Source organism: Cebidichthys violaceus, unplaced genomic scaffold (genome assembly GCF_023349555.1).
Source record: "Cebidichthys violaceus isolate CVI_PGR_0920_01 unplaced genomic scaffold, fCebVio1.0.p SCAF_4, whole genome shotgun sequence".
Taxonomy (NCBI): Eukaryota; Metazoa; Chordata; class Actinopteri; order Perciformes; family Stichaeidae; genus Cebidichthys; species Cebidichthys violaceus.
This window is the reverse complement of record NW_027176594.1, coordinates 19,413,681-19,426,180: the sequence shown is the minus strand read 5'-3', so window position 1 is coordinate 19,426,180 and position 12,500 is coordinate 19,413,681. Positions and strand designations below refer to the sequence as shown.

Here is a 12,500-nt window from a genome sequence, read left to right as displayed (position 1 = left end):
GAACTCGTCGACAGGAAGCAACTTGTTCAGAGGTTCGGCCCTGAGGAGCTTCTGGGCTCCTTGTAAAGACAGCAGGTAGCCCAGAGTCCAGTAGGAGTAGTCCGCCTCCACGATATTGTGGATGTTTGGTACAGACTTCTCTTGGTGGTCCACCTGCCATCCGCTTCCGCCCGATGTAACTGTATTTAGAGTTGAAGATAAGAGGGACAATATATATATATATATATATATATATATATATATAATATATATATATCATAAGCACTTACAGTAACACAAGGCATTTAGAACAGGCTGACATCAGTTCATTTAAACATATTGATGCAGTCGATGAGCGAAGCACTGCCACCATAGCGGCTGAATTTAACCGAAATCTACTTAAAAACACTTTTGTCACTATGCAGAAAATGAATGGCGCTTTCACTTTGTGTAAATAACTCCTCCTCGTTAGCTAATCTATGACAGTGATCAGTCTAACGTGAAAATGCTGCAGCATCTCAGGAATTCCCACAAGTGCTTTCAGCATGTGATCGTGTGAGACAGATGGACGGACTGCTCTGAAGGGGGGGGGGGGGGGGGGGGGGGGGGGGGGGGGAATAATCCCGTCTGTTTACAACACGGTGTTTTACAATCACTCACATGAGATCCCAGTCCAGCTTGTGTGTCGTCACCTCCTGCAGCAGCGTCTGGAGACGTCGCTTGAAGAACACCTCGAAGCGGAGGTCGTCCTCGATGACCAGGGAGGTCTGCAGACCGCGATCTGCTATCTGTTATTGTGATGGACAAGGGCCGAATGTTGGTGGACTAAACTGTGGACTGTGAAGACGAATAACCGACGACAGGCTTTCTATTTGCTAAACAGAAACTTGCTGAAAAACCTTATTCCACAAAAAAGCAGGCCTTTTTATTTATTGAAACAGAAATAAAAACGAGCTCATTACTCTCACCGAGCTGCCGCTTCTCACACAAACTGAGTTACTGTGTTGTTCAGCAGTAAACGTTATCTACCGTACACAGGTAGACCCGGAGGCCTGAGGCCTGCAACGAGCGTCTCACCTCCTTCCAGATGTTGTAATGAGAGAGGAAACAACCCAGGTTCACCCTTGGTGAGGGGGTCCTCCGACCGTGATAAGGGTCTTTGTAACCCGGCAGCATCTTAATCCTCATTGACTCTACGTCAGACTTGTTCAGAGCTCTGAGAGGGAAAGAGAAGGGGGAAAAAAAACGACGAGGTTAGAGATGGAAACAATAAATCATATGGATCTGAGTGTGTGTGTGTGTGTGTGTGTGTGTGTGTTGTGTGTTGTGTGTGTGAAAATGGGAAGCAAAGGGACAAACATAACACAAGGCATGCATGTCCTACGTGCTGTTTTTCTCTTCATTCTCACATTTTAAATGAAGATAATAATCGAACGTGTAAAACCGTTACCTACCGACTGCTGAGCCGAAGTGAGAATCAGAGCGATATTTTACTCACAGATGAAACTACGTGGCTCAGAGACTATCTAATTGACAGCATACACCCACTACTTTTCACCTGGTTGTTAGTCTCAGCTCAGCCTCCCTACATCAATCTACACGACGTGTTGCAGAGGCACAAATCAGGAAGACGCAGGCAGAGAGGGGGGGGGGGGGGGGGGGGGGGGGGGGGGATGAGAGACGTACTTGCCATCCACAGCAGCAACAACCTTACAGCTGAGCTCCTGCTCATACAGAGTTCTTAGCATTCGCTCGCGACGGTCAGATCTCCGCACCAGATTTATCATAAACACCTGGGTGCACACAAATGCAAAAACCTCACACACATGCTTAGGTTATTGTGCGTGTGTGTGTGTGTGTGTGTGTGTGTGTGTGTGTGTGTGTGTGTGTGTGTGTGTGTTGGTGTGTGTGTGTGTGTGTACCTCATCAGAAGCCCATCTTGTTAGGCTGCTTGGGAGGGAGAGACAGGAAGGCTGGAGGGCTCCAGTGGAGGATTTTTCACTTTCAAAAAAGGAAAAAAGGAGGAGAACAAAGAGAATGTGCAAGTGTGGGTGGGAGAGGGTTTCACCAAAATGTGGATCCGCAGGAGATTTCCAAAATCACCCATTGATTTTTTATACCCTAGGAACTCAGAAAGATGTATAAAGATAGTATAAAGACGACGATTTTTTATCATTATTGGTTTTCAAATTGTAGTTTTCACGGCAATGCATACAGTAATGCTGCACAAAGACGGTATAATATAATGTGTGATATTTAACAAAAGGCAGTTTCCGTTACTTTACTTCCATACATTTTGAATGAAAATGTTGGGAGTCCCTGAATTATAGAGCTAAAGTCAAACGTATTCTATCGCTGTGTTTCTTTAGCTGCTCACTGTTGTACTGTAGGTCTCATCTGCACAGCTTTCCACGCTAAACCGGCAACATCATAAACAGAAAGAAATCGGACTGCAGAAACATTTGAGCAGCAATTTTAACATTGTGTCTTGTAAACCTTATCTAATTAAGTATGTAGTTTTAGGGCAGAGGCGTACGGTATGTAGCGTTGCTATGGTAGTAGCTCTCAACTCCAGAACTTAATACAACCTCATAACTTAGGCTTCTTCTGGAAAACCTGTCTTGCTTTTTCATGATGGGTACAGCGAGAAACATTCTCTTCAGTTGAACATGGCAGAAGATCAGTACATTTGCAACCAACAAACTATAAAGACACGACCAGGTGTAATGTAGTCTGTGTATGTGCTTCACCACTAAAACTGTGAAACACAAAGAAGCCATTCTGGTCTTTGCGAGCGCTCTCTGACCTCTCGACTCACCCATGATCTCAAGCTGAGTATGCACGAAGCTCTCCGCCTCATCCTGCAGGTTACCGTGGGAACGCATCGGCACCGGGAAATACCCGTTAAGTCTCTTTGTTGCACACGTACATCTGCACATCTGAGAAAGATAAAAAGCAGAAAACAACGCATGCTTACAAACACAAAGCACGTCTAGAAGGATATATTAAGCAGCCCTCCAGATGACACGCCCATCTCCTCCGTATGCCGTTTGTGTCTCTCACCTGACATGCGAGCCCGAGTAGGGCAAAGACGATGACGTCGTCCAGGGCCCAGCTGTACTCTGGGTGTGGTGGATAAAACGCCAGCTGACGGGAGGCCTCTTTCTGTAGGTCCACTAGGTAGGTGGAGTGGACCATCGGTACGGCGAAACAGCCGCGCCGCTCCTGCTTACGGATAGGCATGTAGGCTGGTGTACGTCTGTAGTAACCCTGTAGTGAGTGAACACTGTACGCTTACACACGGGAAGAAAGACTTATCTGAAACTGCACACTTTACGACCAAATTACTAAAGAGAACGTTTGTTTCATTTGTGAAAATTAAAAGAATACGCGAATGACACTGAGTAATACTGACAAATAGGAAGAGACAAAGACGTTAGCCTTTAGGCTGCTTCAGGCCCATTAACTGTCGTTAAAGAAAATGAGAGGCCGACTCTTAATGAGTTGGTTTATTCTGTGCTGGAGGACAGACATATGTCCATATGTCTACACTGATTTGAGAAGAAGCAAAGATGAGTATTTAAAAGGCATCCCGTCTCAACAGATCGCAATGCCCGATGCATCAGATGTGCAAGTTTGTTCCGTGTTGGCATAACTGTACCGACACCAGCGTGTCTGCATATTAAAAACATCCCGCTGCTGATTGGTCTTCATTAAAATACAAGGCATACAAATAATAAAAAGACACAGTGGCTTATGGTTTGGTAATATCTAGCAAAGCCCGCAGTAACAAACTGAGAAGGTGGAGGAAATTAAGCATAACGAGCTGTGTGGGCTGTATGCGCACCAGTCTTATAATAAGCTTTATTAGAAGCTACATCGTATTATATCAGAGCAGAAAAAGTTTAATTTACCTGCGATACCAATCATTTACTTTAATTTACTAATTATGTTCAGCAGAACATTCAGTTCCGGCACAGTAATGTGAGACGAAACACTGGAATACAATAAGAAAACTTCTCCGCTAAGCCTTCAAATTGACTCACAGAAAGTGTGACTTATTTGCACAAATTTGATTTCCTCGTGCATAAGAAAAAATAATGAAGTGTGAAATTCCCACTAGATCATATTTATGTTCTAAGAAGGCGCTCTTATTATTCAGCAGGACTGCATTAAAAGGGATAATAGTCTTATAGAAATTCTGATTATGTCCATTCCTAAATCTGATTTCTAATGCCGCCATCGTGTTTCTAAATATTCGTATTTGTGGCAGAATATACCTGTGAAGTCATGCCGCACCAGAAGTTAGAGAGTACGCGGCTCTGGACTCCAGCATTGGCGCTACGATGGTCTTGTTCTCACTCATCAGTTTCCACAACGTGTCCGAGTTGGTGAGCAGGTTGTCACAGTCGGCCACCTGCAAGGCGGAGGAGAAGGGCACAATATCGACAAAAAAATAAAATCACACACTAAACGTGAACATACAAGCACAGGCCACGCCCCCCCCCCCCCCCCCCCCCCCCCCCCCCCCGCGCTGTCAGTGAAAGATTGATCGGGCGCAGCAGCATGGCTCGATCACAGAGGACCGTGAACATAATCAGCTCCTTCCTCACACGGTTTATCCCACAAGCCCGGGCGACTGGCTGCTCTACATTATTTGCAGGGGGGATGTTCTGCACTCTGGTTTAAAGTTCATTCTTAAACTGAGATTATAAACTGTACTTTTTCTGTATTTATTGTCTATTATCTTGACCGCTAATCAGTTAGGCTTATATCATTTATTAGCTGGTATTAGTTAATCCCAGATAAATCAGTATTAGCCTACATGTCAGGTAGTAAATCAAAATAAATATTTCTTAGAAACAGTGTCAGTGTTGCATACTTGTTCACGTGCTCAGTACATATCCTGGTCATAGTTCTTTAATAACCAAAATTGAAGGAATCCTTACAAAATGTAAAAGAAAGAAGAAGAAATCAGCCACATATGATCAGCTTTTTTAAACTATGGCATCAGCCATAAAACTCTTGTTCTGCTCAGATAATATCTTATATTATTATTTTTACATTTGACATCATGGCTGTGGAGAAACTCACTGCTGACTGGGAGACAGGAGGGGTTAAAATCATATCGAGACAGCTGACTCAGGTCAAGTAAACATCAGAGTTCATTGGAAAAAAATAAACATACAGTTGTGGTCAAAAGTTTACATACACTTGTAAAGAACATAATGTCATGGCTCTCTTGAGTTTCCAGTTATTCTACAACTCTGATTTTTCCCTGATAGAGTGATTGGAAACAGATACTTCTTTGTCACAAAAAACATTCATGAAGTTTGGTTCTTTCATGACTTTATTATGGGGTTAACAGAAAAAGTGACAAAATCTGCTGGGTCAAAAATATACATACAGCAACATGAATTAGCAATTTTGGTGACTTAGAAAGTTGTGTCAATGAAATGAGCTTCATAGCATGGCCTCTTAACTTCTTGTGAGTGATTATGAGTGACTACAGCCGGTGACTTCTCTGAGGCCATTTAAATAGGGGCTCATTGGATACAACGCCCACAAACGCTACAATGGGAAAGTCAAAGGAGCTCAGCATGGATCTGAAAAAGCGAATCATTGACTTGAACAAGTCAGGAAAGTCACTTGGAGCCATTTCAAAGCAGCTGCAGGTCCCAAGAGCAACAGTGCAAACAATTGTTTGCAAGTATAAAGTGCATGGCACTGTTTTGTCACTGCCCACGATCAGGAAGAAAACGCAAGCTATCACCTGCTGCTGAGAGAAAATTGGTCAGGAGGGTGAAGAGTCAACCGAGAACCACCAAAAAGCAGATCTGCCAAGAGTTAGAAGCTGCTGGAACACAGGTGTCAGTGTCCACAGTCAAGCGTGTTTTTGCATCTCCATGGACTGAGAGGCTGCCGTGCAAGAAGGAAGAGCCCTCGCTCCAAAAGCGGCCACCTTAAGGCTCGACTGAAGTTTGCTGCTGATCACATGGACAAAGATAAGACCTTCTGGAGGAAAGTTCTGTGGTCAGACGAAAACAAAAATCGAGCTGTTTGGCCACAATGCCCAGCAATATGTTTGGAGGAGAAAAGGTGAGGCCTTTAACCCCAAGAACACCATGCCTACCGTCAAGCACGGTGGGTGGTAGTATTATGCTGTGGGGCTGTTTTGCTGCCAATGGAACTGGTGCTTTACAGAGAGTAAATGGGATAATGAAGAAGGAGGATTACCTTTCAAATTCTTCAAGATAACCTAAAATCATCAGCCCGAAGGTTGGGTCTTGGGCGCAGTTGGGGTGTTCCAACAGGACAATGACCCCAAACACACATCAAAAGTGGTAATGGAATGGCTAAATCAGGCTAGAATTAGGGTTTTAGAATGGCCTTCCCAAAGTCCTGACTGTAAATCCCATTGAGAACATTGTGGACAATGCTGAAGAAACAAGTCCATGTCAGAAAGCCATCAAATTTAACTGAACTGCACCAATTCTGTCAAGAGGAGTGGTCAAAGAATTCAACGAGAAGCTTGCCAGAAGCTTGTGGATGGCTACCAAAAGCGCCTAATTGAAGTGAAAATGGCCAAGGACATGTAACCAAATATTACCACTGCTGTATGTATATTTTTGACCCAGCAGATTTGATCACTTTTTCTGTTAACCCATAATAAAGTCATGAAAGAACCAAACTTCATGAATGTTTTTTTGTGACAAAGAAGTATCTGTTCCAATCACTCTATCAGAGAAAAATCAGAGTTGTAGAAATAACTGGAAACTCAAGAGAGCCATGACATTATGTTCTTTACAAGTGTATGTAAACTTTTGACCACAACTGTATATGTACATACCAGCTATTTCTGAGGCTTAAAGGCTTGAGGAAAACATTTAGACAATCTCTAAATCACTGCATATGTTGTATTAAAATGATTGTAATAATAGAAACAATACTTAGGCTTCATTCTACATTAACAGTTAACTCTAAGTGGTACATTTTTTTAAATCTAATCACGGGTTTAACTGCCTTCAAAGAAATGTCTGAACTCCAGCCCTCTCCCTCACATTGTGGCATTCGCTGCCTCCATCCTCTCCATTACTTTATTACATCAGCACAGCTCATTATGCAGTAGGTTGCATTATTCATAACACAAAAGGAGCACTCGCATGTCACAGAGATAATCTCTGGGAGATTATGTTTTAAGACTTAAGTAGAAATTAAGACATTATAAATAATAAAGTGCATTAGTGAGTAGTCAATGAAAACGTCTACGACCGTGGCTTTGTTCATAGGTCATAGACGTCGTCTCCTTAATGCAGTTCCTTTTCTTTTCATGTAAAAGACTGAGCTCGGCATTTTTCTACGTCTACCGTGGAGCCTATAGATGCACACGTCTGACCCAGTGACCTCACTCAGAGTGCCTAATAATAAGAGGAGGCATATGGAGCTGTTGAGTGGATGATGACATACCAGCAGGTAGTCGGCCCAGATCTCACGGGCGGTCTCCAGCGCTGCCTGACGCAGCTTCATCACGTGTTCATATCGGAGATTATTCCAGTGCTTAGGCCCCGTCTCGTCTTCAAAGGCACTGAGACATGCACCAGACAGACCCATTAAGTAAAGTGGCGTGTCTCTCACACACACACACACACACACAGCACACACACACACACACACACACACACACACACACACACACACACACACACACACACACACACACACACACACACACACACACACACACACACACAGTACCTGGGTTCATCTTGAGCGTCTCACACTCCACATAGTGATAGTCATTCTCCACCTTGATAAGCCAGTCTCTCAGGATGGCTGTGGTGTTTGTCTATGTTGTGATCTGTCGCCACCCTGTGGGAGAGAGGGACAGAGGGACAGAGGGACAGAGGGGACAGACAGACAGACAGACAGACTTTCGTTAGGGCTGCGCCGTTCTGATACGCCGGAGCGGTATTGGTCCAGATACCGGCCGTATCAAGTCTCGCCTGCTCCTCATAAAAACAGTTTCCTGAGCAGCGTCCGTTAAAATTCAGCGATTCCGCCCCCCTTTATTCGGTTGCATCGGGCCGCTGGCTGCAATCCCCGCGCCAACGATATAATGCCTTATTCATAAATATCTGACAACAGTTATTATTCTGTCACTCAAACGGCACTCTCACAACAGGGGCCCCATTGTTTTCTCGACCTCCATTCGTTTATTGCAGGGAGCTAAAGCCTCTGAATGAAAAATGATTTCCACTTAAGAGTGAGAAGTGACGTGGAGTCACACGCTCACAGCACCTGAAAAGATCCCAATCAGTCGCGTGCTTTGAGGTATGCAGGTTTTAAATTAAAAAAAAAAAAAGGTGGTGAAAAAGACTTCTTGGTATTTGGATCTCATTGGTACCGAGCAGTACTTCCATCGGAAAGGTTTTGGAATCTGTGGTTCCTATCGGTGTTACGACTGCTACTCCAGAATGTGTCTCGATCCAATGAAATGTGTCCCGATGGAGCACATTCATCTGGTAACATAGATTAAATAACAATAAATATAAATAGTTAGCAGGCAGTATTGACAAACTTACATTTTGTCGATATTCCAAAATAAGCCGGAACCGTTTAACTCATTTAATTCATTAGTAGAATAAACACGACAACAGTTTGCAAATTTTATAGTTAAATAATGAATCCGTGTAAATGTGTATAAACGTTGTAAAGTCAGTAGTTTTAGGGTTTGGACCATTGTTCAGACAAAACAAGCTATTTGTCCGGACCACCAAGGTCGTTTGTTTTACTTCCCTTAACAATTAAATAATCAATTAATCAAGAAATTAATCAAAAATGAAAAGAATTGTTTATTGCAGCCCTATTTCAAAACAATAACTTGGTATCAACATATTGGTGCCAAAGAAAAACTAACTCAAAATGATGTAGAACGATTGTTCATTTATCGGAGCTATACACTCAAAAAACATCATAAAAGTCTAAAGGGCACTTAACGGTAACACAACCGTAAACGCTGGAATGAATGCACTTTTTGGGAAAGCGGCAACAAGCTGAAATCAGGATATTGACAAATACACACTTATTATTTCATATGAAACAACAGATGACTGCTGCTTCAAGGGGTAAAACATATTTAAGATACCAACTCCCAGATGAACAGAATATGGATTCATGGGCCCATCTGTGCTCCGGTCCTGTGAGGGTCTTGTTGTCATTAGAGCAGAGCTGAACGCCGCTAATGTCAGACGGTGGTGGACAAAGAAGAGCACAGACAGACAATAAGAGAAGGCATTCGTCCGCCGTCTGCGTTATCACAACAAATCTCAGTGTGTGTCGGGGAGGGGGCGGGGGCGGCGACACAGACAAAGAGAGGGAGAGAGGGAGAGAGAGAGAGAGAGAAAGAATGTGGAGATATGAGAGAAATGGATTCACTCCCAGCCCCGTCATGGAGTGAGTGACGGTCGGCGTGCTGCAGGTGTTAGTTTCCCGTCTGTCCGTGGTGTTTTAACACAGCCGTGCAGCTCGTCCCAGCGCCTACATGTGACCGTCTCACCAATCCATCTTCTCCCACACACACACACACACACACACACACACACACACACACACACACACACACACACACACACACACACACACACACACACACCTCTCTCTGGTCTCTACCTTTCCCTCTCTGATTGCTGTGAAGTCTTGAATGCGCAGGAGGGTAGAGCGAATATAAAAAAAAAAAGAACATGATTTATTCAGTATGTGCTTGCATGCCAGCAATAGAAACATGCCTAAAGGATAAGAGAGAGAGAGAGCTGAGGAAAGAGGTAGACGGATACAAATGGAAGGTTTATGGAATGATAACATCCATCCTGCATGACCCTGCAGAAAACACACACCACACACACACATCATTAGGCTACATGTATGTGTGTGTGTGTGTGTGTGTGTGTGTCTATGCTTGCCAAATAGTCCATCTTAACCTGTCAGGCTGACAACTGCAAGGTATCGACAGGTGGCCAGCTAGCGGCTCGGTTTTAAGTCTTTTCAAAAGCTCTTCATATCTATTCTTCCACCGAGGCAAAGAGATGTGTTGCAGATCAAAGCAACCGCGCAGAAAACTGAGCTCCCGGCTGCCATATAGTTAGACGCCGGCACCGAGGCTGTATTTGCTGGCTGGGACACAAGGGGAAGGAGGGGAAGAGAAGCTCAAGCTGGTTTGTTTAAACAAACAGTTGAATCCCTCATCCAGCTCCAACTGGCAAAAAAAAAAAAAAAGTTCACTGCAACATTTTACTCTCAGAAGAGGCTCCCTGTTTGGATCAAACGGTGATTAGTTTGAATCCAAACACATTAGACACAACTGTGCTTGAGGGTTTATCGGGTCACCGGGTTTTTCCAAGAGATATAATTTAACCTGTCAGGTCTGAATGCTGATGAAAAGATTGCTCTTCATCTTTAATACCAATATATCTAAAAACAGATCTACTGGCACGGGATCAAACAGGCACGAGGAAGTGAGCAACTGCTGGAGAGCAGAATGATCTGGAAGGCTGGGGGGGGGGGGGGGAGGGAAATCCATGTTCATAGACACCTTTGCACAATGTTTTGGTGGCTCGGGTGCCAATTATAATTTTATTTTTGTTACAAACTATTGATTTTGCTCCAGTCGAATCTGCAAAAAACGAAAAAGTGGAAAGGAGAAGACGGAGGGAGAAGAAAAAAAAAATGCGAGGGTGGGGTATAGAGAGGGGGGACAGAGGGGCGATGAGAGAGACGATCTGGGACTGGAATGGAACTTTTTCCACCATGCGCGAGTCCGCTGGTCGCAACCGCTACCGCCCTCCGTGCTCCGCTGCACGGAGGGAAAAAAAATCCCCACAAAACACCCCCCCCCCCCCCCTCCCCCCCCCCCCTCCGGGCGCGTGTCCGACTGTTACTCATTTGCACCGCTGATTTGATTTGTAAAGTGTTCGGTGAGATAAAGATAAAGCGCTCGTTGCGTTAGCCTACATATTGATAATAGCACAGCGCCGCCCCACCTGGTCAACACGCACAATGGCACGCGCAAGAAGGCAGGCAGTGTTTCCTCTATAATGCGTCCTAACAGGGCCTTGACGTGTCTCTGCCCGCTGCCTTGTGCGAGCTCACGCGGGACGTTGACTCACACTTTGTCGTACTTTACCGCCTGTTCTATTTCCTTAAAAACACTTTTCAAAGTTTGACATGAGACAGCTGAGACGTGTATATAACGAACGCTTATTTCTAACGGTTTGCAGCGGGGACACTCACCACAGCGCAATCAGCGGTCCTTCGGGTAGTTGAGGCGCTCGATGGCTCCAAGGAAACAGCGGCAGAGAGAGTGCGCCGAGTTGCGGGCACTACCCAGCGCGACGACAACCCGGGGAGCGAGGAGCGGAGACTCGGGGCTCCAGCGCTCCTCGGGGAAATATCCCCCCGCTCGGGCCCGGCAGGAGGACGAACAGCAGGGCAGGCAGCAGAGAGGTGACCCGGGGCATGGCAGGGGGAGAGAAACTGGCTGGAGACGCGGCGGACAGAAGAGGAGGACACGGAGGATGTGGAAGCTGAGGGTCCCGCTGTTGTGTTATATGCCGACAGCGGATACAAGGCGGAGGAGCTGGCTGAATTAAAAGGGCATGGCTGGACCGGTTTTAAGGGGAACTTGGTGTTCTCAAAATAAAGTCGTTGAATGCACATGTATGTGCCTCGTGTCGATTGTTTGAATTAATCACATCTGCCAGTTTTGGTTTAAAATGAATCGTATTTCATATAAATAACTCCGTGTATCCTTCGAGGCCAAAGAGACTGTTGGGCCGCCCTCTGTAATATGATGTCCTTCCCCCTTTAAGAACAGATCCAGCTGTAGGACAGATAGAACGCAACATGGGCGTGTCCATGCGTTCAATATGCTGCAGGCTTGTCTCATCGGCCCACCTCAGGCTGCAAGAACTCAGAAATTCAATAAATAAAGAATATTGCAAGAAGAAAAGCAGAAATTCATATGTAAAACAATCACAATAAAAGTCCCTAGGGTTGGGAATCACTGCTCTTGCAGCGTCACCGATGTTACACAATTCACTGCACATGAAATACATATACTGTACACGTATCAAAGCTTTGCATGTGATTGTGTACAGCCAACTTTGCTTATTCCACATGAGCCAAAAGTAATTTAGTAAAGAAGTCAAAAATATGTTGGACACGGTTGCTGCTTGGTCTGACGGTTTCATACCCTGAGGTGGAGCCTTCAGAGGATTTGGCAGCAGGTCTGCTAGGCAGTCAGCGGGAGGCTGCATCTTGTGGAGCGCCGGCTTAGAGAGAAACTAGAGCTGGAGCTGCAGGGGGTTGCTGGGACTGACAGGGAGAGGCATGAACCGCTGTGGCAGGGAGCACCTCATCCCTGCAGGAAATGAAAATATTCTTGAATAACAAAAGCAAACAAATGGCGCAAATAATAAGGCCCATAGTTACTGCACGGATGAGTTATGCTTTTTTCAAACAGGGCT

General features: G+C 44.9%; 1 pseudogene; it reads right to left on the bottom strand.

Annotated features, from left to right (window-relative positions):
- Positions 1-11,782, bottom strand: part of LOC137885330 (procollagen galactosyltransferase 1-like) — a 13,157-nt pseudogene extending 1,375 nt beyond the window's left edge.
- Between the last annotated feature and the right edge of the window lie 718 nt (positions 11,783-12,500).